At 48.6% G+C, this 27,947-nt stretch overlaps 1 long non-coding RNA gene across 1 annotated transcript; it reads right to left on the reverse strand.

Annotated features, from left to right (window-relative positions):
- Window positions 1-16,959: 16,959 nt before the first annotated feature.
- LOC137466526 (uncharacterized) lies at window positions 16,960-18,299 on the reverse strand. Its single transcript, XR_010995199.1, has 3 exons — window positions 17,973-18,299; window positions 17,509-17,626; window positions 16,960-17,131 (listed from the first exon to the last, which is right to left on the reverse strand). It is a non-coding gene; the product is annotated as an uncharacterized lncRNA (long non-coding RNA).
- Between the last annotated feature and the right edge of the window lie 9,648 nt (window positions 18,300-27,947).

A 27,947-nucleotide genomic window follows, 5' to 3' on the forward strand; every position in this document is an offset into this window, starting at 1 on the left:
GGAACCAAGGGGCCGCTGTGACACTTTGGAGCTTATTCAGACCAAGGAGTTATTGTAACATGATGGAAGATGATTAAACCAGCAGGTAAGGCCACAAGGAATCATGGCGCCATGGTGACACTGTAGAGCTTTTTCAATCCAAGGAGACGATTATGACATGATGGAAGGTGATTGAACTCCGAGGTAAGGCCACATGGAGCCAAGGAGGCATTGTGACATGACGAAGGCAAGGATTCCACTGTGGCCTGACTGAACCACATGGAACCAAGGAGCCACTGGGACACAGTGGATGTTTTTTCAAACTCAGGAGACGATTGTGACATGATGGAAGATGATTGAACTCACAGGTAAGGCCACATTAAAATGAGGAACCAGGGTGACACTGTAGAGCTTTGCAATCCAAGGAGACTATTATGACATGATGGCAGATGATTGAACTCAGAGGTAAGGCCACATGGAGACAAGGAGGCATTGCGAGATGAAGAAAGCAAGGATTACAGTGGTGCCTAATAGAGCCACATCGAACCAAGGAGTCACTGTGACACAGTGGAGCTTTTTAAGGCCAAGGAGACCATTGTCACATGATCGAAGAATATTGAACCAACAAGTAAGGCCCCATGGAGTTAAGGAGCCCTAATGACACTGTAGAGCATTTCCAGCCACGGAGATTATGGTGACGTGATGGAAGATGATTGTACTCCGAGGTAAGGCCACATGGAGCCAAGGAGGCACTGTGACATGACGAAAGCAAGGGTTCCATTGCGGCCTAAGTGAACATCATGGAACCATGGAGCCACTGTGACACAGTGGAGTTTTTTCAAACTCAGGAGACGATTGTGACATGATGGAAGATGACTGAACACACAGGCAAGGCCACATGCAGTCAAGGAGTCATTTTGATATGAAGAAAGCAAGGACTCCATTGTGACACAACAGAACCACATGGCGCATGGAACCAAGAGGCCACTGTGACACATTGGAGCTTTTTCAGACCAAGGAGACCATTGTGACATGATGGAACATGATTAAACCAACAGGTAAGGCCACATGGAGCCAAGGAGGCATTGTGACATGACGAAGGCAAGGATTCCACTGTGGCCTGACTGAACTACAAGGAACCAAGGAGCCACTGGGACACAGTGGATGTTTTTTCAAACTCAGGAGACGATTGTGACATGATGGAAGATGATTGAACTCACAGGTAAGGCCACATGGAGAGAAGGAGGCATTGTGAGATGAAGAAAGCAAGGATTCCAGTGGTGCCTAATAGAGCCACATCGAACCAAGGAGTCACTGTGACACAGTGGAGCTTTTTAAGGCCAAGGAGACCATTGTGACACGATGGAAGATGAGCAAACTCACAGGTAAGGCCCCATGGAATGAAGAAGCCCTGGTGACACTGTAGAGCTTTTTCAAGCCAAGGAGACTATGGTGGCGTGATGGAAGATAGTTGAATGCAGATGTAAAGGCCTCATGGAGCCAGGCAGGCATTGTGACATGACGAAAGCATGGATTCCATTGCAGCCTAAGTGAACCCCATGAAACCAAGGAGCCACTGTGACACAGTGGGGTTTTTTCAAACTCAGGAGATGATTGTGACATGATGGAAGTGATTGAACACACTAGTAAGGCCACTTAAACCAAGCAGCCATTTTCACACAAAGAAAGCAAGGATTCCATTGTGACACGACAGATCCACATGGCGCATGGAACCAAGGGGCCACAGTTACACAGTGGAGCTTTTTGAGACCAAGGAGTCATTGTGACATGTTGGAAGATGCTGAAACCAACAGGCAAGGCCACATGGAGCCAAGGGCCATTGTGACATGAGGAAAGCATGGTTAACACTGCGACATGACAGAACTGCATGGAACCAAGGGGCCGCTGTGACACTTTGGAGCTTATTCAGACCAAGGAGTTATTGTAACATGATGGAAGATGATTAAACCAGCAGGTAAGGCCACATGGAGCCAAGGAGTCATTGTGAAAGAGTGGAGCTCTTTCAGGCCAAGGAGGCCATTGTGACATGATGGAAGATGATCAAACTCACAGGTAAGGCAAAATGGCGCCAAGGAGCCATTGTGTCACAAAGAAATCAATGATTGCATTGCAATACGAGAAACCGCATAGAACAGGGGGCCACTTTGTCACAGTGGAGCTTTTTCAGACTAAGGAGACAATTGTGACGTGATCGGACATGATTGAACCAACATGTAATGCCATATGGAATGAAGGAGCCATGGTGACACTGTAGAGATTTTCAAAACAAAGAGATTATTGTGACATGATGGAAGATAGTTGAACTCACAGGTAAGGTCACATGGAGCCAAGGAGCCATTGTGACATGAAGAAAGCAAGGATTTCAGTGGTGCCTAACTGAACCACATGGAACCAAGGGGCCACTGTGACACAGTGGAGCTTTTTGAATCCAAGGAGACCATTGTGACATGATGGAAGATGATTGAACACACAGGTAAGGCCACATGGAGCCAAGGAGGCATTGTGACATGAAGAACGCAGGGACTCCATTGTGACACAACAGAACCACATGGAACCAAGGAGCCACTGTGACACAGTGGAGCTTTTTCAGACCAAAGAGACCATTGTGACATGATGGAGGATGATTAAACCAACAGGTAAGTCCGCATGGAGCCAAGGAGCCATTGTGACATGAAGAACGCAAGGTTTCCATTGAGACATCAGGGAACCGCACGGAACCAAGGGGCCACTGTGACACAATGGAGGTTTTTGAGACCAAGGAGACCATTGTGACATGATGGAAGATGACTGAACCAACAGGTAAGGCCACATGGAGCCAAGGAGGCATTGCGAGATGAAGAAAGCAAGGATTCCAGTGGTGCCTAACAGAACCACATGGATACAAGGAGCCACTATGAAACAGTGGAGCTTTTCATTCCAAGGAGTCCATTGTGACATGATGGAAGATGATCAAACACACAAGTAAGGCAATATGGGGCCAGGAAGCCATTGTCACATGGAGAAATCAGGGATTCCATTGTGATACGACAGAGCTGCAGAAACTGCTGACAGAAATGCTGTGGGCATGGAGGTAGGACATAAGGGGATGCTGGGCACTGCAGCATTTCCTGCTCGGGCTGGGAAAAGAGCTAGGGAAAACCAGAGCTGTGTCCTCCCTCCTGTTTAAAGAGAATTCTTTTAAGGCATAGAAAATATACCATTCATGCAGTGTTTTCCAAGATTCTTTCAAACCTTTTTTCTTGCCCTCTTGTACTGGACATCTCTTGATTTTAAGCCTGACAAGTCCAAGGTATTCCCTGATGATTCAGAGTCCCCTCCTCACACATGGATAGCCTGAATCAAAATGGGAGCCTAAATGCTGCTTAGGACAGAAAAACAAGTTTCCTACAAATGCCTCAGTACTGGAATTTGTCCTTATGCTAGACTTCCCTAAGATTTCTCTTCAAACAGTAGCACTGGCATTACTGTGCATGATTTAGGTACTAGAGCTGCCATATCGTTAAGAACCCTGCACAGACACAGCTAGGTACCAAAAACATGTCCACACCTTGTCCTTAGCAGAGTTTCCTACGCACCATACGAAACAAGTCATGTGTGCAAGCTTGTTGCAGGCTTTGACATTGTAAGCATCTTGAAAAGTATACAGGAATCCCATTAGAAGTACACACTTCGGGTTTATATGATATAAAGACAACAGTACTGCTTCATATTACAGCTTGGACACCAAGAGCAAGTGGGATAAAACATCATCTAGGGTACAGAATGTTTAAAAATTCACAAAATACCTGAGCCGTTCTTGGTGGAGTATTTCTTTCAGAAGGTCCCAGAGACGGTGACTGGCTGGTGCTGGTGGCATTTGGAGATGGAGCTGTTTTTCTGTAAGGATGGTCCAACATTTCAGGTTACAAGGCAAAAATATCAGCAGTCATCGCTCTTTCGTCACAGTGAAAACAGACCTTCATTTCCCAGAGGGTTTTTTTGAAATGGCTGTTGTCCTGACTGAACTTACTGAAAAAGGGTCACCTCCAATGTCTTTCTATCTCTTTCACTGTAGCCAGGCCAATCAACCTGAATGTCTTTGAAGAAATGTTCCTTCAGACTGAAAGAATTCTCATTTGCATCCAGGCTGGCTGCCTATGGGCAGACATTTAAAACGTCAATATTCACTACACCTAAAGGCAGACTACAGATGTAAAACTGGTAGTGCAAAGCTAAAGCAAAGCTGAAAAGAAAATCATGCACCAGTTTTCCAGGACTTTTGTTTGATGTGAAGAACAAAGCAGCTGTCATGTAAGAGGCAACAAGATTAAACAGGTGTGGTCCATTTGGGCTGTAGAAATTTGGATGTAAGTAAATGCCAAAGTGCTGCAAGCATGGAGGAAATGGACGCTATGAAAACCTCTCCCTGCACCAGGGATCCAGGTTTTTTGGTCTTTAACGCAGCTTTGAGAATCAAGGTACACTATGCCAGAACTCTCAGTCTTCACCATTTGAAATACATGGAGAGGTCAGGTTTTTCCTTTTCTTTTGAGTAGGACCTGGAGAACATCATCTCCATGAGCAAGTCCATATTTTTCCACCCTCAGAAGGACTCCTGCTGCCCTCTTGTTTCACCCAGCTACATTGCCATGGCAGAGCACAGCCTGGACCTGTAACGGGGCATGTTTTCATCATCCCATGAAGCACCACAGGATGCTGGCATTTGTCTCTGCAAACAGAACTGCTTTTCTTTCTCAGGTGTCTGCTCAGAGGAAACTACAGCTTCCTATGGAACTCTTACAGGAGATAACCTACCTAGAGCTACACTTCAACAGCTTAAAAGTAACAAAGATACCCAGAATCAGGAATTCACTTCTTAAAAGCAGAACTAAGGCTGTGTTGGAAGAGAAGGAAGGCTGCGAGTATAAGAGCTCAGCAAGTTCTCCCTACTGGTTTTTCATGTATAGCAAAAAATAACACCACCTCCCCATGAAGTTAAGAAAAATGTGAATAACAGTTTCAGGATGTAGTGCTGTTCACAAAGCCCTTTCAGATTGCAAACCAGTATCTTGAGGCAGTTCACACAGCAAACAAGAAACTACTCCTTCAAAATCTCCTTAAACATTAACAAGAAGAAACAGAAAGGAGAATTTTCTTTCATCTCTTGCCCTCTAAGGAGCTGAGCTTTGAAATCTTACCATCGCTTTTTTCCTAGCTAAAAAGGAAATATTGCTACTTGATACGTTAATGCTTGCATAATTCAGCAACAGCCTACACTGATGGGGACTATTGAACAAGGAAGGAAACAGCCACTGCATCCTTCAGTCAATGTGAATCGGATGAATGGCTGCAATAAAGAAATACCAGTGGCACTAAAAGGACAACTGGAAAATTATGAGAAATAATAGGTGCCAAGGAAGTTGAAGACTCAATCCACACAAGAGCAAAGAAACTCTGTGCTCAAAGTTGGGCCACCACCTTTCTCATGTAGGATTTGCCTGGAACACCCTTCCCTGGAAGGCAACCCCCACAGACCCCAGTAGAAGCTTCATCAAGCAGTTTAACAGTGTAAGGAAAAGAGGGAGGGTTCAAATAAGGCATGAGAAGCAACAACATTACAAAGAATTTATCACTGCCAGCTATTCTAGAAAAACAACAACAAGTTTTGAGGATTTTTTTCTTTTTGTCACATGGACTTGCAGTTGGGTGGAAACTGGGTAAAACTGATGGGAAAATGTAAACAAGGAGCATTTCCTAAGCCTCTCATTAGATTCTAATTGAAACCTGAAGTAAGACTGCTAAGAGTTAGCATTGCAGGCAGCAGCTCCAGGATCTCACCTCCTGAAGGATCTTTCCAAGGGATTCCTTGTCCTTTTCCACAACTCCCTCTCTCTCTAAGCAGGCAAGTAGCTCTGACTTCTTGTAATTCTTCAGAGCCAGTAAATGAATCACCCTGTCTCTGATGGGTCGTTGAGAAACAGTACTGAAAGGTCTCTGGAAGAATTTTGCAGGGTTCGTGGGCATTGTTCTCTTTCTCTCGGGCACAAAATCTGGAGAGCTGTGTGGGGCTCTCCTGAGCTCTGGTATTTTCACTTCAGTAAAGAAAAAAACAGAAAACAAATTGTCAAATGGGGAGTGGGAGGAAGCAAGGTAGTTGACGCAAAAGAATGTACCAAGACTGTTGAAACTCTATTTGTTCAGAATTTATAGATCACTACGAATCCAGACAGTAAAGCATTAGGAAGGAACAGTCATTAAAAATGCCATGTAAAGGAGTGATACTGGAGGGGAGGTATTTATGAAAAACTCTTTATATGCATGGTGGTTTTCATTTGATTTCTCCTCTTTGTAAGCTCAAGCACTGAGCTATGTCAAGAATGATATGGACAGTGGGATTAAATGCACCTTTGGCAAGTTTGACAACACCAGAGGCCTGGGATGCCATCCAGAGGGACATGGAGAACCTTGGCAAGTAGGGCCCTGGGAACCTCATCAGATTCAACAAGGCTAAGTGCAAAGTGCTGCATCTTTGGGGTTGGGACATGGCCTGTCCCTGCTGGGCAGGGATGCTGTGATGGGATGGGGCAGCTGGGATGAAGGTGGGGAGGACTTGGGGGTGCTGGTGGATGAGAGGCTGGGCATGAGCTGGCAACGTGTGCTGGCAGCCCAGAAAGGCAACCGTGTCCTGGGCTGCATCAGGTGAAGCGTGGCCAGCAGGTCAAGGGAGGGGATATGACGCAGCAGGCGCTGTTTTGAAACCAGGAACTCCTGCTTAGTGGCTGATGGAGACTTCATGTGTATTGGTGAGAAATCCGGGAGCTTTGTCTCTTCCATCACACACACGGAGACTGACCTTTCTTTACACGCTCCTTCAGTCTTTCAATGTAGGTCAAATTTTTAATGCCTTTCTCCACTTCCTGTTCCTTGGACCATGCCTCTCTGCTATTTGTCTGCAAACCTAATTGCACAAACATCACACACTTCAATTATTGAGAACACTGTAAACATGCCAGTTGTCGAGTGAAGACACTACTAATGTTTGAGAAGTTCAATCCAATGTGGATAGAGAAACTTCCCACAGCATTCAAACAAAACACCTCCTAAAACCATACCCCTGAGTGACTTCTAAAGAAAATTACCTGAAACCATAACCAAGCATTAAGATGAAAATTAGGTAAGAGTTCTTCACCCAGAGGGTGATCAGGCACTGGGACAGGCTCCTCACAAGGCTGCTCAGGGTACCAAGTCCACCAGAGCTCAGAAAACATTTGGACAAGTTCCACAGGCACCTGGTGGGATTCTTGGGGACAGAGCTGCACTTGCATATCCTTGTGGATCCCTTCCAACTCTGATTCTGATTCTCTGTCTGTGACAAAGCCCAGTCCCTAACTGGTACTGCATGGAGCAGGTTGCAAAGGCACCCTGTACCCTACCAGCAACCAGACCTGTCTCACCTGAGTTTCTCTGTGCCAGCCTAAAGCCAAAGCGGCACCAAGTTCCACAATTTTCTCACTACTGCCAGTCCTCACACCCCAGTTACTGAATGTTAAATATTCCCTTAGGATCTGTGTAGACCACCACCAAGAATCACACAAATCATCATCCACATGTGAAACAGAACGTCCCCAGTGAAAAATCTGAAGTTTAGCTTTGTCTCTCCGGAAAGCCACCATGATGCTAGTTTAAAATGCTCTGCGCTAGGCTAAGGCAGAGCAAGAGCTGCACCTGCAGTGGCAGGGAAGTCCCTGCAGGCAGGTGACTGCAGCCACAGCCAGGTGAGAGCCTGCTTTTCTCAGGGCAGCTGGCTGTACCTGGCTCAGCTCACTGCTGCAGGCAGCACCACTGAGTGCCTGTACGGGGAATGTGCACCTCGAGTCTGCCTGGAGCCAGGCTCCTTGGGGAAACAGCACTGAGAACAGATTAATAACAAATGACATCACCCAAGCACGTTGTGCTTTGTGGGAAATGATGGAATCCGTGGGGAAGATGACATCAGTATCTTCCTTTCCATTTCCTTGAAAAGAACGCAACACAGTGTTGTGGCAACACTCGCTTATTAACGACCAAGACAAAAAATTAAATCAAGCAAAGATTCCCATGCTGACCTTGTGAAATTCTCTACGCAACTTCCTCAAGGTCATTTTCTTTCAATTCCCAATTAAATTTAAAGGATACCGACAGTGCCTAGATACTCCAAAACCAAAAGCTTAGCTACCAAGGCAGTGAATTTAGGTGCATGGAGTGGTCCAAACCTTGACCTCAATGCTCCAAATTGCATCCCATCAAGCAGTATGGGAACAAGGAAGGACTGGCAGGCTTTCTCAGGGGAAAACAAACCAGTGGCTACATGCAGTGACAAGAGACTGCAAGGTTGACCTGAGGGCATAATACCTCCAGCCAAGATCTCTGAACACAAGAGATCCCCTGTCCCGAGAATATGCTGCAAAAATGAATTACCAAGTTGAAAGTCTTACAGATATTGAGCAAAATGTGAAAGGCAACCATACCTCCATTTTGACTCTCAACAGGCATGAGAGCCCTTTCTCTTGTCCTCAGCTCTAGATGCAATTCTTTGCAGGTGCGAAATGGAAGCAGTTTATCCTAGGTTAATCAGATATTACAAAATTTGGGTTGCTTGGCTGATCTCATCATTTAGTACAGAATGTATTGCATTCCGCTGGAGGTTAAAATGTTCATCAGCCTAAGTACATTTTTTAATGAAAACAACTACTGCCATCCAACTGCTTCATTCTGAAGGCAAAATTGCCTTAGAAAAAATCTGAAAAGCTATGATAAATGGACTGAAAGATGTGCACTAATTACCATGTGAAGGGAGACATCAATACCGAAGATAGAATATTACTTAATTGAAGAAATGATGTAATTTAGAACCAATGAAGATTCATGGCTTTGGCTGCTAAAAATGCTAAAATTTCTTTGTTTGGAAAAGCTTTGAAAATGGTGTGCATGTAGCTGGAGCTCTCCACTATGCATCACAGCTGAGAATAAAGAAATGGCTACTCCTAATACTAAAAAATACTGTTAGAGTGTTTCCTTTCTCCTGACATGTTCGGTGAGTGCAGGGCAAACACAGAACAATGAGAAATCTATGCATTTTGACCAAGAGCCATGCCCAGAGCACGAATTTCCTGAGTGTCCCAGCATGGAGAACATCTGACTTTCACTGGCATCTCCTCAATGGCATCCCTGAGAACCACTTCCATCAGAGAACTTCCCACTTCCACTGGCACCTCCTCCGTGTCATCCCTGTGAGTCGTTTCCACCGGGGCAGCTGCCTCAAAGGGGCCCTTGGAGCACCAGTGGGGCCCCAGCCCTGCCCGACAGGTCCCGCGGGGTCAGCAGCCTCCACTCAGTGTGTGGATCGGCCTCTTGAACAGCGTGTGCTAGAACCAACCAAGCTGGAACAACACTCGCTATCGCTCCGACACCTCTGCTCTTGACGCAGCCACCGAAGGGTCTGACCGGTCCTGCTGTGTGCTGGTGACAATGGCCACATGTCCTTGGAAATGGGGAGTTCCATGTTCCAGGCTGGGCGGGATGTCACTGAGGAGCGGGACGCGACACAGTCGGGGCACAGGGAATTCACAATGGGCACACGTGGGGAATGCCCTGCCTTGTCCCATGACTGACTCAGCTCATTTCCAAGTGCAGAAAGGGGTGCTCTGGCCACACCAGTTCCTGCAGTAGCTTTGCAAACCAGGGCTAATGAAGTGTTTCTGCACAAAAGTGCTGCACTTGGCCCTCTCTGAGGCAAAGGAGCAGCTTAACACCCCTAACCAGGGCAGCAAGGTGCAGCCCCCCTGCCCCAGCACTGGGTGATCCTGTCGTGGGCCAGTCAGTCTGTGAGGCTTCCAGCACATACACGGTCACTCAAATATTATCTCTTTGACAAAACCCCCCAGCCTTTCCTCATCCCAGTCTCCTAAAAGGAAACAAGCCAACAGCAAGCCCAGGCCCCCATGTGCTGTGCAGGAGGAGCTGACGTGGAAAGGCCCACGCTGGCCCTGAGCACAATTACAGGCTGATAATTGTGCTGACTGCAGCTGGCCGTTGGAGTTACTGACACATGCAGATAAACATTTTATACTCAGTTTATGATGGTTTCATTGTCATTTTCCCCCCTACCCAAGATTATTCCTGATTTAAGCCAGCTGGCACCAAAAATAAGTGTTGTCCAGTCATTACAGGGAGAGGGAATAAGAGCATGCAGTTGAGAATGTGTTGAATATTACCATCCAAAGCACATTTTCAATGACATCTTGTATTTGTTTTCAAGACCATGTCTATACCTACCCATGTCTGATTTCCTGGCTCTCCCACTCACAAGGACAGTGCAGTTTGGGGAAAGAAAGGGAAGAAGCAATTTGTCAAACACCAGAGCCCACACCTGTGTCCCTTTTTGGGAATGACTGGATGGTGTTGATTATGGATCCCCTGTTAGGAACTATTGGAAAAGCCTGTGTAGGAATCATTAAAGGGATCCATGGAGGTGTTACACTGGACTCCAGAATGTCCAACAGCCTTTCTGTATCTTTTAAAGGTTATTGGTGACAACCCCTGCTCTGCAGTTACCAGATTTGACTGACCCCTTTGCACTGCTCATACGGGAGTGCCTTTGCCTTGCACAGGAACTCCATATTTAGCTCCAAGAATGAAGGAATGAAGGAAGTAACCCTGTGGCATTTTGAGCCTATTTCTCAAAAAACATCTAAACAATGTACTAGAGGGATGACCAATGCACCTCAGAGCAGGAGCCACCATGGTCCTGATTGAGAGAATGTACTTGAAAATAAATGGGGAAAAAAGTGACAGTTTATGTGCCACACATGGTTTTGTCTGGTGTAGAGCAAAAAGGAGGTCACTGGTTATCCCTGAGCAGAATCTGAAAGTAACAGGTGGTGCTCCTGGAACAAAAGACCTTAAGACCCAGGCCCCTCAAAAACTTTCTTTGTCCTTGCTGCCTAGAGTGTGCCTGGAGTGACATGTGGGTCACCTTCCTGCCAGTTCAGTATGTGCAGGGCAGAGGGGGGAATGTCAATAAGTGATCGGTTGTCCCGAAGTCCCTTTTGCCGGGGCAGATGCCATGGGGGTCTCTCAGCCAGAGAAAGAGCCAGGACCCGCAGGGCAGATCCTGTGTCCTGGATCCGGCCAGGACAGGGGTAATTTTTGCAGCAGCCAGGAGGAGCACGGCCAGGACCTTGGGGTAACTGGCTATCACCTGCCACGTGGCAGGGTGAAATGGAAGGGATTTGTTCTTTTCTTTCTTTTCTTTCTTTTCCTTTTTTTTTTTTTAAACAAAGTCTTTTCCCATTCTTTCTATTAGAAACCATTAACATTTTGTAATAGCCTTTCCTTGCAACCATAACCATTCCAGTATTCTGCATTTCCTTACTTTTTAAAAGTTACTTTCTCCAAACAGAATCTTTGCAAGCTCTCTTTGAACCCAAAACTGGTGGTACACCTCCTGCTCCAGCTCCTGTTCCTGCTGCTGAGGGTAAGTCTGCTTTTCAAGCAATTGCAGTCACTGGGATGTGGGTCCCTAGCCAGCGTCTCCCTTCATGCTGCACGGCTTCTGTAGGCAAACAACACTTAAATATAAACATCAGGCGTAGGAATGTGCCCCCTGTTGACGGAGTAAACAAGTTACCCCTTGTCTCCTTAAAAAGGAAAAAAGCCCAGAAGGTTCTCTCCTCAGTTTGGTTAAAAGACACCTCATAGGACCTTGGGGACTTCACCTCAAACTTAAGGATAGCTAATTGGACAGGAGCCAAAAAGTCCCACCTAAGCAATTCCCTAGAAAAAGAAGAGAACAAAAGAGTTCATCGCTTTTGTGAAGTGTTTTAGCAGGAGCAAGAACCTCTTGCCCTGGCTCGGGTTTTCTTGGTAAAGAGCTTTTTTATTTTGCCTTTTATTAAAACTTTTTGTTTCCAACACTGTCACAGGAGCCATCCTGCTTCTTTATGCCACCTGAGGTAGCTGAGCTACCAAGGGTATAATGCTTATCTCTGAGAGCTTAGGAGACCTGGCTTGAAGAGAAAAAGCATTAATAAGGGAACATTAAAACTAGTGCTAAGAGAAACGTATTCTGAGACTTTTTCAAGAAGAGAAAGGGGATGGTGAAAGCTAGCACAGGGCTTAAAATTACTACAGTAATGTTTTGTTTTGTTTTTTTTTTCTATTAGTCCCTATTTCCTTGGATATATTTGGTTTTAGTTTGGGTTTGGTAGCTTGGTTGGTTGAATTCTTTTTGTTTTGGGGAGTGATGGTGGTGGATGAGTGCATGTTTGGTTTATGGCTGTTTTTTGGTTGTTCTTTATTTTACTATTTCATATATCTTTCTTTGTTAGTTTTTTTTTTAACGAAAGATTTTTCCTTCCTTTATGTTAAAAACAAATATTTGTAACAGCCTTTCCTTGCAACTACAACCATTTCAGTGTTAAGCAGTTCCTTGTTTCTTAAAATGAAAACATTTTTTGATTGAAAAATACTTTCTCGGGATAGAATCTTTTTGGGGTTGAATTGGACACCAAGTAGCCAGAGCACCTCCTGCACATGCTCGTGACAGTGATGGTAAGTCTCTTTTTCAAGCAATTGTGGTCACTTGGATGTGGTTCCAAGACAGCATCTCCCTCCATGCTGCACGGCTTCTGTTGGCAAATACAGCAGTACTTACATGTCAACATAATGGAGCAATACAGAAGCAAACAGAAGCATTCTGAGCCGTTTTTCAGAAGAGAAAGGGGATGGTGAAAGCTAACACAGGGATTAAAACACAGTGATTTCTATGCAACAGGGTTGATAAAGGACTGACCCAAATTTGTAGAGAGCGTGGGTCTCCAGGACGGTTTGGAGGGATGAGAGATCTCTGAAGTCAGGTCTTAGAAGATGTGGTTTATTAAAAGGGGGGAAAGGCCCTGCTTGGAGTTGCCAGGCGCAACTCGTGGCAGGCCCAGGGAGAGAGGGAGAGGGAGAGAGAGGGAGCGAGGGTTCCAGGTGAGGGTCCCAGGGGAAGGTCCAAGAGAGCGTCCGGTCCCTCGGGCACACCTTATCAGGGGGCTTCAAGGTGGGCTGGAACAGGACTTGGGCCAATGGGGTCCCAGATCTCTGATACTTCAGGGGAGGGTCACAGGTGTGGGATGAACCATACATTGGGGGTGAGACAGAGCATTCCATTTGACCTTTGGACCCATCTGCAGGTACAGGGCATTGTTTAATCAGAAGGGGGGATTGCTTTCAACCTGGCTATACTATTGTTTTCTAGTTATTCAGTAGTCAAGGTTTGCTATTTCAAATCTAGTTCTCATCTCAATGTCTGGATTTTCCAAATCTTTTGCCAGGCAATCATATTTATAAGGTTTTCCTATTTCATCTTCCCCAGCACAAATTAACAAGAGGGATATTTGTTAGAGCTACCATTACTCATCACACACTTTAAGCAACCCGTACCATCAAGCCCAAAGCTAATATGGCTCCGTGTTAAATATTCCTGATGGATTACACATCCTTGCGTGAAGATGGAATTAGGATTTACAGCCAGTATTTATGCATATACAAGCATTGTGCAAGAACATTGCAGATTCCAAATGGAAACTAAATATCACCTGCACAGGGTAAACGCTTCAATAACATGAGTACACTTTTCCCATCCGGTTCACAGGCAGCTCAACCAATTCTCTACTTGCAAATAATCTCTTCTGGCATCTTTTGGGGGCCCTAAACCAGGAATGTCACACCTAAAGACTGTGGGACCATGAAAATTCCTCCAGATACAAACCAGTCTCCAGGTGACACAAGTGACTACGGCAGCCTCCAATAATGTAGCGGGACCCAGGTTTGCTGTGTTCTCTTTGTCATCGTGGGTTTGTAATTCAGACTCACAGAGGGGCTTGAGTTGGAAGGGACCTTAAAGACCCTCGAGATCCAGCCCCCTCTGCCACGGACAGGGACGCCTTCCACTGGAGCAGGTGACTCAGAGCCCCTCCAAGCTGTGGCAAATACCCAAGGACCCCTTTTTCTCTGTTTTGAAGGTCAGCTTTCCATGCTCACATTCACAGATGGCTCCAGTCTCACACAGAGCATTGCTGGCTGGTCACTCTTATCTCCACAGCCCAGTAGAGATCCTATTTTGGATGGCTCTCACTGCTCCCAAGGCCCCAGGGAGCAGCCACTGCCTCGCCTCTGTCACCCGAGGACACAAGGAAAAACATTGCACTCAGCTTTGGTCACAATGAAGAGACTAATTTATTTCTTCTGACTCCAATCATTTCTAGTTTTCAAAAGGTGCCAGTGGATTGGAGGGTGAACGTGCCACCTCTCCAACGACACTGGACAAACTACCAGTCTATCAAATTTCTCTGCCTCTATGAAGGAATGCAAAACAAGAGGTTGTTTACAGCAAGTTGCCTGAGAAAATTCTCTACAAGAATGTAAACTCAGAAGGCTTTAGAAAATCCTGAGAAATCAAGGCAACACTCCTCCTTCTGCTTTCCCTTCCAGGACCAGTGATTTCCTGCCGCTTCTTCCATGTCTGACACAACTGAAGAGATAAGGGGCTGAGGATGCAGCTTCTGGCAGAGAGTTGATAACACTCAGCTGAGTATTTTATTCTCCTGCCACTGAGTTGTCAGGCTGCTTACACAAAAAAAAAATCCTCCTGGTGTGGAAAGGGGCTGGTGTGAGCAGCAGGAATTGTTGCTGGCTGGAACATTTCAAAGAGCTGGACAAAAGAAGCATTTTGTGGAAGGCCACCAGCTGCCCTCTGTCAGCAGCACAAGGTGTGAGGTCCCCCTTGAAGGCCATCCCTGCACAAGGACAGCCTGGCCTCCTCCAGTACCCAGAACACCTTTCAGGCTTTCGGGCTGGCCTCGTCCCTCACTCTGGAGAAGCAGGTTGCTGTTGGAACTCTCATAGCCACAGCTCCTGGCTGGATTGCCGTGTCTTACCACAGACAGCCCTGGAGACAACAGTACAGACAGGCTCCATCTGCAATAAAAGGAGACTTGGTTCCAGCTTTTCCCTTGGACCAGCGTGCAGCAAGCACACCTGGGCCTCATTCAGGTCTGTGTGGGCTGGTAGTCAGCTTCTGCTGGGAATTTAAAGCTTTTACCCTACTTTCCACAATAAAGAATGGAGCAAACCCAGCTGCACCAAAACCCAAATTTCACTCTAACAATCACAATTTTCATTTTCCTCTATTCAAGCCTTGAAGAAAACAAACTTTACTTGAGTGAGCTGGAGGCACAGTGTCCTCCAAGATCATTCTTGAGTAGGACAACATTCCAGGGGAAGCCTGGCAAAGCCAGAGTTTACTGATGCTCAGGAAGCTTTGCAAAAGCTTCCACCTGCAGTGCTCTTGCACCCTCCTGAGCTCCTGGAGCCCTCAGTCACCCCAGGCACAGTTTGGACAGCAAGGGGATGGTTCCGTTTGGGACATGTGGGGACAGGAGGAGGGAAGACTTTGCAAACACTGTCACGAGGGCAGGGCTCTTTTCCTTTATGGTGCCAAGTGGTAGCACATAATCTTTGAGTTAATGTCAGGTGCTGAGGGGCACAAATTCTCAGTGAGAAGGACAGAGTGTCTCCACTCGCACAGCAAGGTAAGTGAAGGGGAAAGCGCAATCTATCTTTCATGGGAGGTGTTCAGTTTTTAACAAAATATTTTTGCAGGAGACCTGCCTAGGCAGCGGTGATTGAGAGCATTTTATCAGACTCACAGAGCATCCCCAAATCTGCTTTGCCACATTTGCTCTCTTTTGTTCATGGTGAATGATTTCTGCTGCCAGGGTGGCTCCTGCTCGGAGTTCTACTCCCAGTGGAGTCCCGGAGTCTCCTCAGCAGGCCTTTGCAGCGAGTTCTGAGCCAACGCGTGGCTCTGCTGCCATCCCAAATCTGCCCTTCCCTTGCCCAGCCTGAGTGCAAGTGGGGCCTGTGCTGGGCATGGCTAGAGATTTTCACGGCCAAAATCCTCCAGCATCATCATCTTTACATCTGCTCCTGGCTTTGGGTGGCACAAATCACAAAACACCCACTGCAGTTGACAAATGGCATTTCCTGCAGATTGCTACAGCCGCGCTGCTGATCGACAAACACACGAGAATCCATTTTATTTGGAAAATATCATTTATTACAAATTGCTACACCCACACTGACAATACAGAACTATACAAATCTCAGTTTAGGTTAAAACCAGGAATTTATTAGATTATTACAACCAGTCTAGGTAAAAATATACAAATACCAACTTCAGTTAATAAAACTTCATTTATTGCCAACCTCTACAGCAACTCACTATACACAAAGATCAATTACGTGTTTAACAACTTAATTTATTACATATTTCTAGAAGTGTAGAGCCCATATAGCAATACAAAAATATGCATTCCCTCCCCAAGTAACCTTGTACCAAGAACTCAACCAATAGAATTACAGAATTATAGATCTCCGTACATGTTTAAATAGAACTAAATACATAGATACAGAAAAATGTATATAAATACATATATAACTATAAGAATCTACAGATGGAAATATAAATTAAATATTACATATTTTATACAATACAAAGAGATATATAACACAAACCTATCTATAAATATACAAATACCACCTCCAAGCTAAATATCATACAAATGCACCAGTACAAATATACAGCTATACATCTGGATACATAGGTAAAAATAATTACACACACAAATGGATCAATATACATATAAAAATATAAAAATAGATGCATCTACTGAGACAAATAACAAAATACCTATTTAAAGAGCCATATATCTCTGGCTGCATCAACAGACATAGATAGCAACACAACTGTAGACATAGGAAACAGAACTAAACACAGATATAACAACTGACATATACACTAAGATACAAATATACATAGAACATATATGTATATATACATAGCATACATCCATAAATACAACAGACATACAGAAATATTCCTATACAAATAGCAGCCTACATATGTACATATCTATATAATAATCCCTGTCTAGGTGCAAGTCCAAACATCTTTAAACAGAACTGCAAGCAGAGGGATCCCAGCTGCCCATCTTCAAAGCCTCTCCCTCGGGCTCTTCCTCCCGTGCAGAGCAGCTCTCCTGGACAGGGACGGCAGATGGCACAGCTGGGAAGCAAAGGGAGCACTGAGTCAGTATGGGGACGTTTTCCTTGGCAGCAGCTGCACTTCCATCAGGGAAGGGAAGAACTCAGAGCCTCCCCAGGAGGGTCAGAAAGAAAAAGCAGCCGAGCGGGCCAGGCTGTGGTGAGCGCAGCCGCGGCGGGACTGTCCCGCAGCCCCGGCAGCCCGGCACAGCCGGCACAGCTCCCGGGCCCTGCCGGCACAGCTGCCTTGCCCAAGGACAGCCCCTGTGCCGGCCGGGGCAGCTGCGCTGAGCAGCCCCAGCACGGGCAGGGCCCGCTGCTGCCCCGCCAGGCAGTGCCCACGGCCACAGCCCACGCCACCCTCAGCCCCACCCTGCCTCCCCGGCCCTGGGGCCTCACCCGGGCTCTCTCCAGGGTGCCAGCAGCAGGTCCCCGTTCCCTGCTCTTGCTGCTGGCCTTCAGCTTCTCCCTGCTGGCTCCCGTCAGTCTCCGGCTGTCCTCAAGGTCTCCACTGCAGCTGTGGCAAAAGCGGAGGCTCTGCAACTGGTTCCAAGGCCTGGCAGAGCTGCAGTCCCGGAGCCCTCTGTGCCCCCTGCCGGCCCCCTCCATCCCCTCAGCCCCGCCATGCTCTCAGCAAAGCCCCAGCCCCCTTCAGTTTCTTCAGCCCCTCACAGTCCTCTCAGCCCCTCAGTCCCTTCTGACCCATCCCGTCCCCCTAGACCCGCCACCCCTCGGCCTGTGCCACTTCCCTGTCACCTCAGTGCCACCATCGCCCTCGCCTGCCCCACAGCCCTCAGCCCCAGCAGCACCTCAGGGTCACCGTCCCTTCAGCGTCACCGCCCCCTCAGCCCCCTCAGTCTCACCGTCCTTCAGCAGCTCCTCAGGGGACAGTGCCTGGGGCCACCGGCAGCTCCCACCGCTCCAGGGACGCCCGGGGCTGGAACTGCTGCTCCGCCCGGCCCGGCCGCCAGCTCGAACCCAGCACAGGGAGAGGGGACACAGGGGGCACGGGGGAAAAGCAAGAGGTGAAAAAGGCAGCCGAGGGGGGAAAAAGGTAAAAATGCAGCCTAGACCTACACAGCTCCATCTATGCATCTAAACCTCCATGTAACTGTAACTAAATAGCAAAACATATTTACACATATATATAAATATTACTCTATAAATATATAAATGTAAATCTCAAAATGTATAAACATAACTACATATATAAAAATATAAATCTATCGCATCTATAATGATATATATAGATTTAACTATATAAACACACCTCTATAAATCTATAAATGTATCTATTAGGTATATAAATAGAACTGCAAAAATCTATAAATCTATGTATAAACAGAGGGATTCCACCTGCCCGATAGTCATAGGCTCTCCCTCTGATCCTCCTTCTTACGCAGGGCAGCCCTCCTGGCGAGGTAGATCAGGTGGATATCTGGGAAGCAAAGGGAATGCTGGGTCAGTATTGGCCTCTGTGCATCTTTCCCTTTGGAAGTAACTGTCCTTCCTCCAGGGACTGTCAGACATGGCCTGAAAGGCAGACTCTCACTTGGCAATTTGAAGCCTGCTCTTTAAAGAGCAGGCATTCTTCCAAGTTTTCAAAACTTATGAAGTATCCCAAAACTTTTACGTATCCCAATAAACTCACAGCACTCACAGTGCAAATAGCACCCACGAGAGCTTGAAACACAGTCCCAGCTGCCACAGAGAAGCCCGGGATTGTTCTTTCTCTGAGGACAGACAGACCTCAGTCCTCATTGAAATGGCTGAAGCTGAGGGGTGCTGGGGGCTGAGTTATGAACTGGCACCGTTCCCTGCCACCTACAAACTGCCCTCTGCAGTGAGCAACAGCTCCTCCAAAACAACCACCAGCTCTGGGATGAACAGCTGGGAGGGAAAGAGCTCCCTACCAGGCCTGCAGGCTGCACCAGCTTTGCACAAGAATGCCGATCCAAAGGGCTCTCTCTGTCCTTTAGTTCTCCCTAATTTGGGGTAATTTCAGTTTTTCCTTGAGCTACTGGATTTATGATTAATGATTTGTTTAGTCTCAGAGCTTCTGCTGCTTGCATTTTTAATGTATCTCACAACAGCTACCAGCAGACTGGTACTACATTGATTTAATGCTTGGAGACAAAAAGCTCAGACTTCTACACTGACTTTTTGCTGGGGTTTTCTTCTCTTGCTTCAAGAGTCACTCAGTGTTGCCTCCAGAGCACTGACACCCAGCAGCAAACTTATCCATGGACATCAGCACAAACCTGGGACACTGGAGCTGGTGACACAACTCCCACAGGGTCAGGTTTATTCCCTGCTCTCTTGCCACAGCAGAGGACTCGGTGTCAGAACCTCTGGAGAAGCGTGGAGGGCAGGGCTCGAGCAGGCTGTGCATGTGCCTTTGAACTAAAGGCACCAGGAAGCACCAACCCTGCAGACAAGAACTCAACTCTTCTCGTCTCCCTTCCTGCCAGAGGCAGGCTCAGAGCAGCCGTCTCACACCTCTCTAAACCAATGGGGGCTCTGTCCTTACCAGGCTCCTCGGGCTCCTGGGAATTGTTCCCACAGCTCTTGGTGCCAGGCAAAGCTCCCTCCGCTGCAGCTCTGTCCACAGGCTCCCCTCCTGAAGACTCAGGCACAACATTAATATTGCCCTTGAAAGAGAAACAGAAAGAAAGAAACCCTTCTCACCAGTTACACAAAACATCTGGTCCAACAACTCTGTGGCTCACATTCTTAATCCCTTGCTCCTAACAAGAAGTCTGGGCCCCAAAGCCCTTCAAAAGTCAAAAAGATTTGACTTCTCAAACACCATCCAAAGGCTGTCAAAGGTGACAGTGTTGAACGTGGGGGTGACACTGAACACATGGAATGGCTGCTAAGGAAGGACTCCTGCCAGCTCCTGGCACAGGGATGTGCTCCTCCCTGCACAGCCCTGAGCACAGCACTCTCATCCAGGCTGCAGCTTGGCAGGGACTGCGTGGGAACACACATCCCTTCCCGCAGAGACGCCCGAGAGCAAGGTGACTGAGCTCTGCAATGTGGACAGCAAGAGTGGCCAGTTTGCCCAGCTGAGGATTTCCCAGATGGAAACTGGACTGCAGGCCCCAGGTTACTGAGAGGACAAGAAAGCTGCAGCTGCAGCCCGGCCCCACCCACGGCTCTGGGAGCGCCTACACGCACGGCAGGGCTCTCACAGCAGCAGCTGCAGCCCAGCCCTGCTTTGCCTTGGCCTTGCCACCCAAAAGAGGCACAGCCCACATCTGCTGCTGGAACAGAGGCACCTCTCGCACACCCCTCCCTGCACGGGACACTCTGCCTTCAGTGGCAATTCTCCAAACACTCTTCTCTTCTCTCCCATCTAACAAAGCCTCTCAGAACCTACAAAGCTTCCACTTCCGCACCACAAATGCCCCAGCACGAGGAATTCTTCCCAGGAAAATGAGCACCCAAACTTGGCCAACACAGGCTCACACCTTCTCATCCTTACTCAGGGGGGAGACTTTTTCATTCCCTCTTCTTTAGGAAATCTTGCTTTACCAAGAAAATCCTTCCCTGTCTGTTCACAGCTGAACTCAAGAAGCCTTTGCTTCTCAGCCCTGCAACAGCATTCAAAAGCTGTCAGTCCAGCCCCTTTCATCCCTGTCCAATGCAGTTACCTGAGCAGAGGGAGAAATCATCTCCTCCAGTGTCTCCAGCACCATGTCCAGATCCACTGGTGGCAATTCCTCTTCCCCAGGAGTATTCCACAGCCGGCCGGGGGCTGTCCCTGCTGCATAACCAGCACTGCCAGCTGGACCACTGGGAGCTGAAGTGTCTGGGGTGGCTGCAAGAATCCAAACACATTGGTCAGGCTCCACAATGCGGCTTTGGGACGCAGAGCTCTAGTGCTGCCTTGGACCAAATATCACAGGAAGCACACAGCAACCTCAGTTCCAGAAATTTATTCAGACTTCCCAGGGGATTGGAAGAGCGAGTTCTTCCTCTACAGGAAGATGGTCTACAGGAACCAGCGGAAGGATGAGCTCAGGGAGGCATTTAAGCTCCAGGGGAACCAGTGGAATGATTAGCTCACAGTTGAGATTAAATCTGCCCTTCCTGGTTGCTCTGATGAAACCCCAAGAAGTCCAGATGAGACAAAGACTTTCTTGGGGAGATGCTAGGAAAACCTCAGACTCCTGAGCACCTGCACTTTGCCTGGAAGCGCCTGGAGGCAGCTCTAAACCCTGAGGTGAGGAGCGGCGAGGTCCTGGTAGGGGAGCACTGTGTAGGAGTGGGAAGAAGAAAGGAAGCAAAGGGAAAGCTGGTCTTTGGGCATGTTTCCCTTGGCAGCAACGGTACATCTGTCAGGGAAAACAAAAGCCCCCATCCTCCCAAGCAGGGTGAGAAAAAAGAAAAAAGAAACAACCAACACGTTCAAGGGCTATTCAACTAGCAGCTGCTGGTCTACTGAGCTCTCCCCTATTCGCTCAACTGTCTGGGAAAACTCTCCCGCGTTGCCCTTCCCTGGTAGGAGGCAACTGCCAGAAAGCCAACTGCCAGCTCTCTTCCCCACTGCCCCGGAGGGACAGGAGACTCCCTCCAGCTGGGCCGGAGCAGGACCGAGCCCTCGGCTCACACGCACTCACGGAGAGCTCCCCAAGCATCCCGGGGCCGCGCAAGGAGCAGCGGCAGCCAGGGCGCATGGCAGGGCCAGCTGCAGCCGAGCGGGCCAGGCTGTGGTGAGTGCAGCCGCGGCGGGACTGTCCCGCAGCCTTGGCAGCCCGGCACAGCCGGCACAGCTCCCGGGCCCTGCCGGCACAGCTGCCTTGCCCAAGGACAGCCCCTGTGCCGGCCGGGGCAGCTGCGCTGAGCAGCCCCGGCACGGGCAGGGCCCGCTGCTGCCCCGCCGGGCAGTGCCCACGGCCACAGCCCACGCCACCCTCCGCGCCCGGAGCTCCCACCCCGACTCACCGGCTCTGGGCGGCTGCCCGGCGGGGAAGGAGGGCACCTCCCGCTCCGTGCGCAGCTGCTGGAAGCGGCTGGGCTGGTGGCTGCGCACCTCCCGCCCCGCCGCCAGCCGCTGCCTGTTGGCCCTGGTCAGGCGCTTGATGCGGAGCAGGAGGTCGGGGCGGTCGCGGCGAAAGTTGGGGTTCCTGAAGTGGAGCCAGCTGCCGGCATCGCCCGGCTCAGCTGAGCCAACCCCGCCCGGCACCTTGTGGAAGCCGTAGAGGTTGAGCTGCCGCACGAAGCTGCCGAACTGCGTGGCTTGGAAGGAGTCCGGGGCCGGCCCCGCCCCCTCACTGCCCGCCCCGTGGGCGTCGCCCGGGCTGAGCAGCTCCCGCTCGAAGAGGGAGCGGTGGATGAGCAGCCCCCGGGCCCGGCTGTCCCAGCGCACGGAGCGGACGCGGGGGCTGTTCGCCAGGCGCCACAGCTTGGCGGGGAAGGCGCTGGCTCTGAGCCCGGCGGGCAGCGGCAGCTCCGCCATGGCGCCGCTCGCCGGCTGTCGCCACAACGGCCCCGGCGCAACGGCCGCGGCTGCGCCGGCGGCGCGCGGCCTGAGGGGGGCGCTGCGCTCGGGCCCGCGCGCGCCCAGCCGCACTGGGCGGGGCCGAGCGCGGCAGAGCCGGGGCTGCGGGCACAGCGCGGGCGGGGCGGCTCCCGGGGCTGGCCGGGCTCCGCACGGCGGGGCCAGGTGCGAACCCTCTTTTTCCCTGGCTGCAGTCATCCTTCTGCCTTTGCTTTGCAGTACGGCCCCAAAGTGCCAAGGCAAGTGCAGGAGCTTTCAGAAAGGTCCAAACGGAGAAATCCCATCGGAAACTCTTGCTCTTTGTCCAGTGAAAATAAAACCACTCTCATTTCTGCACAGCTGAATTCAGGAAAAAGGTCTTAGTCTAAATAGCTTCCCTCTTTGGTACGGGTTGCAAACAGAGGTCCTCACTTCCAAGCAGACAGGTCAAATGGGAGAAGGGGAAATGATGAAGAGACTTGAAGACATTCTTTTGGACACACTCCAGCCCCTCAGTGTCCTTCCTGAATTGAGGGGCCCAGAACTGAACACAGCGCTCAAGGTGTGGTCTCTCCAGTGCCGAATGCAGGGGGGCAATCACTGCCCTGGCCCTGCTCCCACAGCCTGTCTGGCACGGGATGTTTTGCCCACATTCAGCATCTCCGACGCCCTTCCTGCCCCGTCCGGCCAAGACACGGCTCCAGCGGCGGACAGGGAGGCGGCTGCTCTGCCGGGGCCGCGTGTGGGTGAGGGCAGCTCTGCCCGCGCTGCCATCTTTGGTGGGAGTGCCGGTGCCGGCTTTGCCCCCGCTGACGGCTGAGGGTGGAAGGGCAGCCGGACGGGGTGGTGGTGGGTCTTGGGGCTGGGGTGGTGGGGCAGCCTGGGGCCGGGGAGAGCCGGGAGGTGGCCGTGTGGAGGACGGAGGGGTCGCTGGGGGCTGGAGGCAGCGCACACCTGCGGAGGGAGGGAGGGACGGGCCCGCGGCGTGTCCGGCTGGCGCTGTGGGAAGATGCCGGGGACAGGGGCAGGACCCCTGTGGGATGTGGGAGAGCGGAGGAGGTGTGGGAGCAGCCGGTGTGTGTGGGAAGCTGAATCACAAAATCGGTCGGGGTGAGATTGTAATAAATGGGCCAGGAGACCAGCTCCTTTTTAATGCCTTTATTCAGTGATCAGCTCTGGGTGGGGGCCTGAGGGGTCGCGCACACCGCCGCTGCTCCCTTTGGTGACACAGAGGAGGAGGTGATCAGTTTTGCTTCACAGCAGAGCTGGGGCTTCCGTCCTCATGAGTGTGCCTAGGAAAATGCTTTCTGGCTCATTGGCTAGGGTCCTCATTCTAGTCCAGTCCTACTTAGGTGATGGTGACCTTTAAAACCTTGTTGGTGGAGTAGAGGGACTTCCCACCAGTAGGTCCAGTCACTTAGTTCTTCAAATTTTGAGTTGGCTCGTCGTTTCTAGGGTCTTTTGTTGGATTTTCTTGAGCTTTTCTTAATTTGCATATTCCCGGGAATGTTTCCGGCCGCCATTTTGGGGAGCAGAAGAGGCGATACCCAAAGGACTCAATGAGGGTACAGGTAAGGGGGGGTACAATCAGGGTGTATGTAAGGGAGTTAACAGTGGGGGTACAACAAGGGTTTAACAGTTATCAACATAATTAGCTTATTACAACTTGAAGTGCCCATTAATGTCTCTACCATTCAATTATTTGTAATCAATATCAACCATTCAATTATTTGTAAGGATGTTAGCACACATCTTTCCTCTCAATCCCTCCTCTTCTTACTTCTCAATTGGTCTTCACAAACCCTAGCTATTATTAACCCTTTTTCACAACATGGACCATTTGAAACACCCCCTGTCGACTTTTCCATGTCTGGTCCCTGCACCAGATATGGCAAGTAGATACAGAGAATAAAGTAGATAATTACAGTTCATACTAACCCATTAATCACTGGAAGTCCTTGTCGATTGCTACTGATAGCCAAGGTCTCCCATGCTTTTGTTCCAGCTGAGATGTCCAAGTCTTTGGGGCTTTCGAGACCTTGACTCGAGTGTGATGGGTCCATCCGTGTCCAGGTCTCCTGGCTGCTCTCTCTGAAATCCTGGTTGGATGTTATGAACATCCAAAGCATCCAAAGGCAGCGTCTGTGCTAACTGGGCTTCCTGTCAAAGAGATTTCACAAGACACGGCATACTGGCCACATACTGGTTTAAATATAGATCTTCTCCTCCCTGCCACCTTGAAAATGAACAAGGTAAGAATCTCAAACAATTCAAAGGGGAATAACTGGATATTCCCATGGCTTTGGCTCTCATTCTTGCCAAAGCTAATGGCAAAAGCTGTACCCATGGCATCTTCGTTTCTGTCACCAGCTTCAAAGGGTGTTTATTCCTCCAATCACCCTTTTTACTTGACCTGAATTCTCAGGGTGCCAGGGGGTATGGAGGTCCCACTGAAATCTCAAAGCAGCCATAATCCCTTGAAGAATCCCCCTGTAAAACAAGTTCCCCCATCCAAGTCCACTGCCTTCACAATCCCATATTCAGAAACCATTTGGTAACTGATTGTTATGAATTATTTATGTAATTATTGGCTTTCGCTATTATTGGCTTTAGTAAATTATTTTGATATAGTACAGTTTGTAATCTCTTTTTAACTGCTTTTGATACAGTATAATTTGTCAGCCTTTTATGGTTAATACCCTAATCCCTGTGTAGAGTGTATATCTTAGTGTGATATGTATATTATAGTTTAGGCTTTCACAAAATATTAAAATAGAGGCTATGGAATGTGTATTATAACATTAACTTTTGTAGAAGTAATTGTAGCTGTGAAATAAGAACTAAGGCCTTTATTGTTGTAACTACTTGACAAGTAGTGAAATAGCTAATGTGGATTGGAAGTACTTCTAAAAATGGCTAGAACATCTGTATGATAAGATAATTTTGAAAAGAACCAAGCAAGTAACACCAAAAGAGCAAGGAGGAATCTACCCCTGACCCTTCAGCTATCAGTAATTCTAACCACAGACCAGGGGGCCTCGTGAGGAAATAAAAGACAAGACTCTCAAAATCACATCTGCATTGTGGCATGTAGTATAAGAAGGTGAGGTCAGGGGTTGAACTAAGATAAAGAATTCCCTGGAACATGTATACTCAAAGGAATGTTTAAATATGCATAATTTTCATGAATATGTATTTGACTAATGCAATGAAAAAGTATATAAGAGTTGTTATCGTTACCCGTGTGCATGTGTGTGGATATTCTCAGTTCAGTCAGAGAGAAAAGAGAGAGAATTCTCCCAGGCCTAGCCTGGGAAAGTTAGGAGAAGGAATGGAAACAATTATTACCTCTCTTTCTGTTCATGTTGTTTATAGATATGTTCTACCACAGTGGGCTAGTCAGAGTGCACCAATGGTGTGAAAGGTTTTCACTTTGAGACCAATCATATTTCACCTTAGCGATGCTGGTTATCAAAGAGGAATGCTACTTGTTAATAAAGATTATTCTTTGCCTTCTGAAGATGGAGTCTCTTCATTTCCATCCCTGCCTCGGCAGCGACACATGTGGCTATGCACCCAGTGCTGTTACTTTTGCTTTATCCCTTGTTACACCTTTAAAAAATTTTAAAGGGTGAGCCTCGTTTCTCACACTGACCAAATAGTTGCTGAGGCTGCTAGAAACTCCTCTGGCCACCCTGCCAGCCAGCGTACCTCTACCAGAGGATATCTAAGCCCTCTTGCCCAGGGCATTTCAGTGAAATACACCAAACATCCCGGGCAAGGACAGAGAGCCCAAGGTAATTTCCCTGCTTTGCAATCTCATTTGTAGTCAGGCTATTAATTTCAGCCAGGCACCCCTCATTAGCTCGTTTTTCTAAAACAAAAAGACCCATGGCAGTACATCTTGAAGAATGTCTCTGCCAATCCTCAAAAGTCCCAATGACCCACCCCATGGAGCTGTCCCAACATCCTTTGCCAGGGTCAAAGCTCTTGGCATCCACTGTTTACTGCCCTTTGTTAATCAGTTCTCCTTCTCTCTTGTGCCTCACTACCTTTAATAATCTCCCGCCCCTCTGGTGGAAAAGACAGCACCAGCACCACCACCTCCCCCTCCCCACCCCCGGCGACAGCTGAGTCACCTGGAGCAAAGGGAGGATCCCAGAGACCTCTGGCAGAAGCCTGCCTTCTGAACATCTCCATTGAGCAGTTGATTACCTGTTGTCTCTTCTGAAAACCCTGCCTGATGTCCCTTAACTGCTCTTATTTCTACCTCCTCAGGCAAATTCACCACCTCCAACAAGTGAGTAATTGAGCTTTGAGGAGGGAAGGTTTTTTCCTGCAAGTTAACTTAAACCCCACTCCCTCTCAGCTTTCCTCCCAGCTTTCCAAAAGCCTGTAAAACCCACGCGCATACTTGGAATCTGTAAACATTCTACCACCAAGCTAACTTGAGTTTGGAATTCCAGCTAAAGTCAGTGCTGCTGCTAAGAGAAGGAAAATGGTTCCATGACAGTTGTCTTTTAAAATTTGAGCTGTCATTTAATGTTTCTCTTAAAAGATACCTCACAGGATCCCCGTATGTGCTGTTCCAATAACTCACTTAGAAATAATCTTTATACTGTTTTGCATAGGATGAAGGGTACTGCCAAGCTGAGATGCCTGTGAAATGCCGAGATTTGGCAAAGCAGTGTACCAGCTTCATCTACAAAAGGCAATGGCCTTGTTGCTTTCAGTAGAACTGCTCCATTCAAGCAGGTAGGAACTGGAAGGTTCAGTGCATAACCCCTTAGTTTGACTGTCAATGCCATTATAGGCTGAAATGGAACGAGTCAGGTTTTACTGAGAGGGTCTGCACTTCATTCACTTCTGGTTTCATTCAGTCTAGAGGCTGGCACAGCACCAGTGGCTGTGGGAGGAGAATGCAGCTCACGTCTAGTGAAGATCTGATTGGTTCCATGTTTCATCTCCAGCCGCTCCATTTGCGTTGGAAACCTTTTGAGGATACGCTTGTAATTTTGCTCAAAATTACAACCGGAGATGCGCCGGTGCCAGGAAGAGGCACGCAGGGCCGGGCTGCTGCCTCCTGCAGCTACAAGGGCCTCCTGGCCGCCTGCCCGTGCCGAGGCTCAGGCTGCTCCGGGCTCTGCCGGGGCTCTGCTGCGGCTCCACCCCGGGCAAGGCCGGGCCTGCTCTCACCTCACAGTCTGCACCTGACAGCTCTGCACCGGAGGAGACCTTTCAGAGCACCCTCTCTGATCTTTCTGCTTTCTCAGCTGAGCACGGCTCTCCTCCAGCCCAAGACATTGCACTTAGGGATACAAGTCCAAGTGGCAGGCGCCCCAATGCTCTCGAG

The sequence above is a fragment of the Anomalospiza imberbis genome, unplaced genomic scaffold (assembly GCF_031753505.1).
Source record: "Anomalospiza imberbis isolate Cuckoo-Finch-1a 21T00152 unplaced genomic scaffold, ASM3175350v1 scaffold_251, whole genome shotgun sequence".
NCBI lineage: Eukaryota > Metazoa > Chordata > Aves > Passeriformes > Viduidae > Anomalospiza > Anomalospiza imberbis.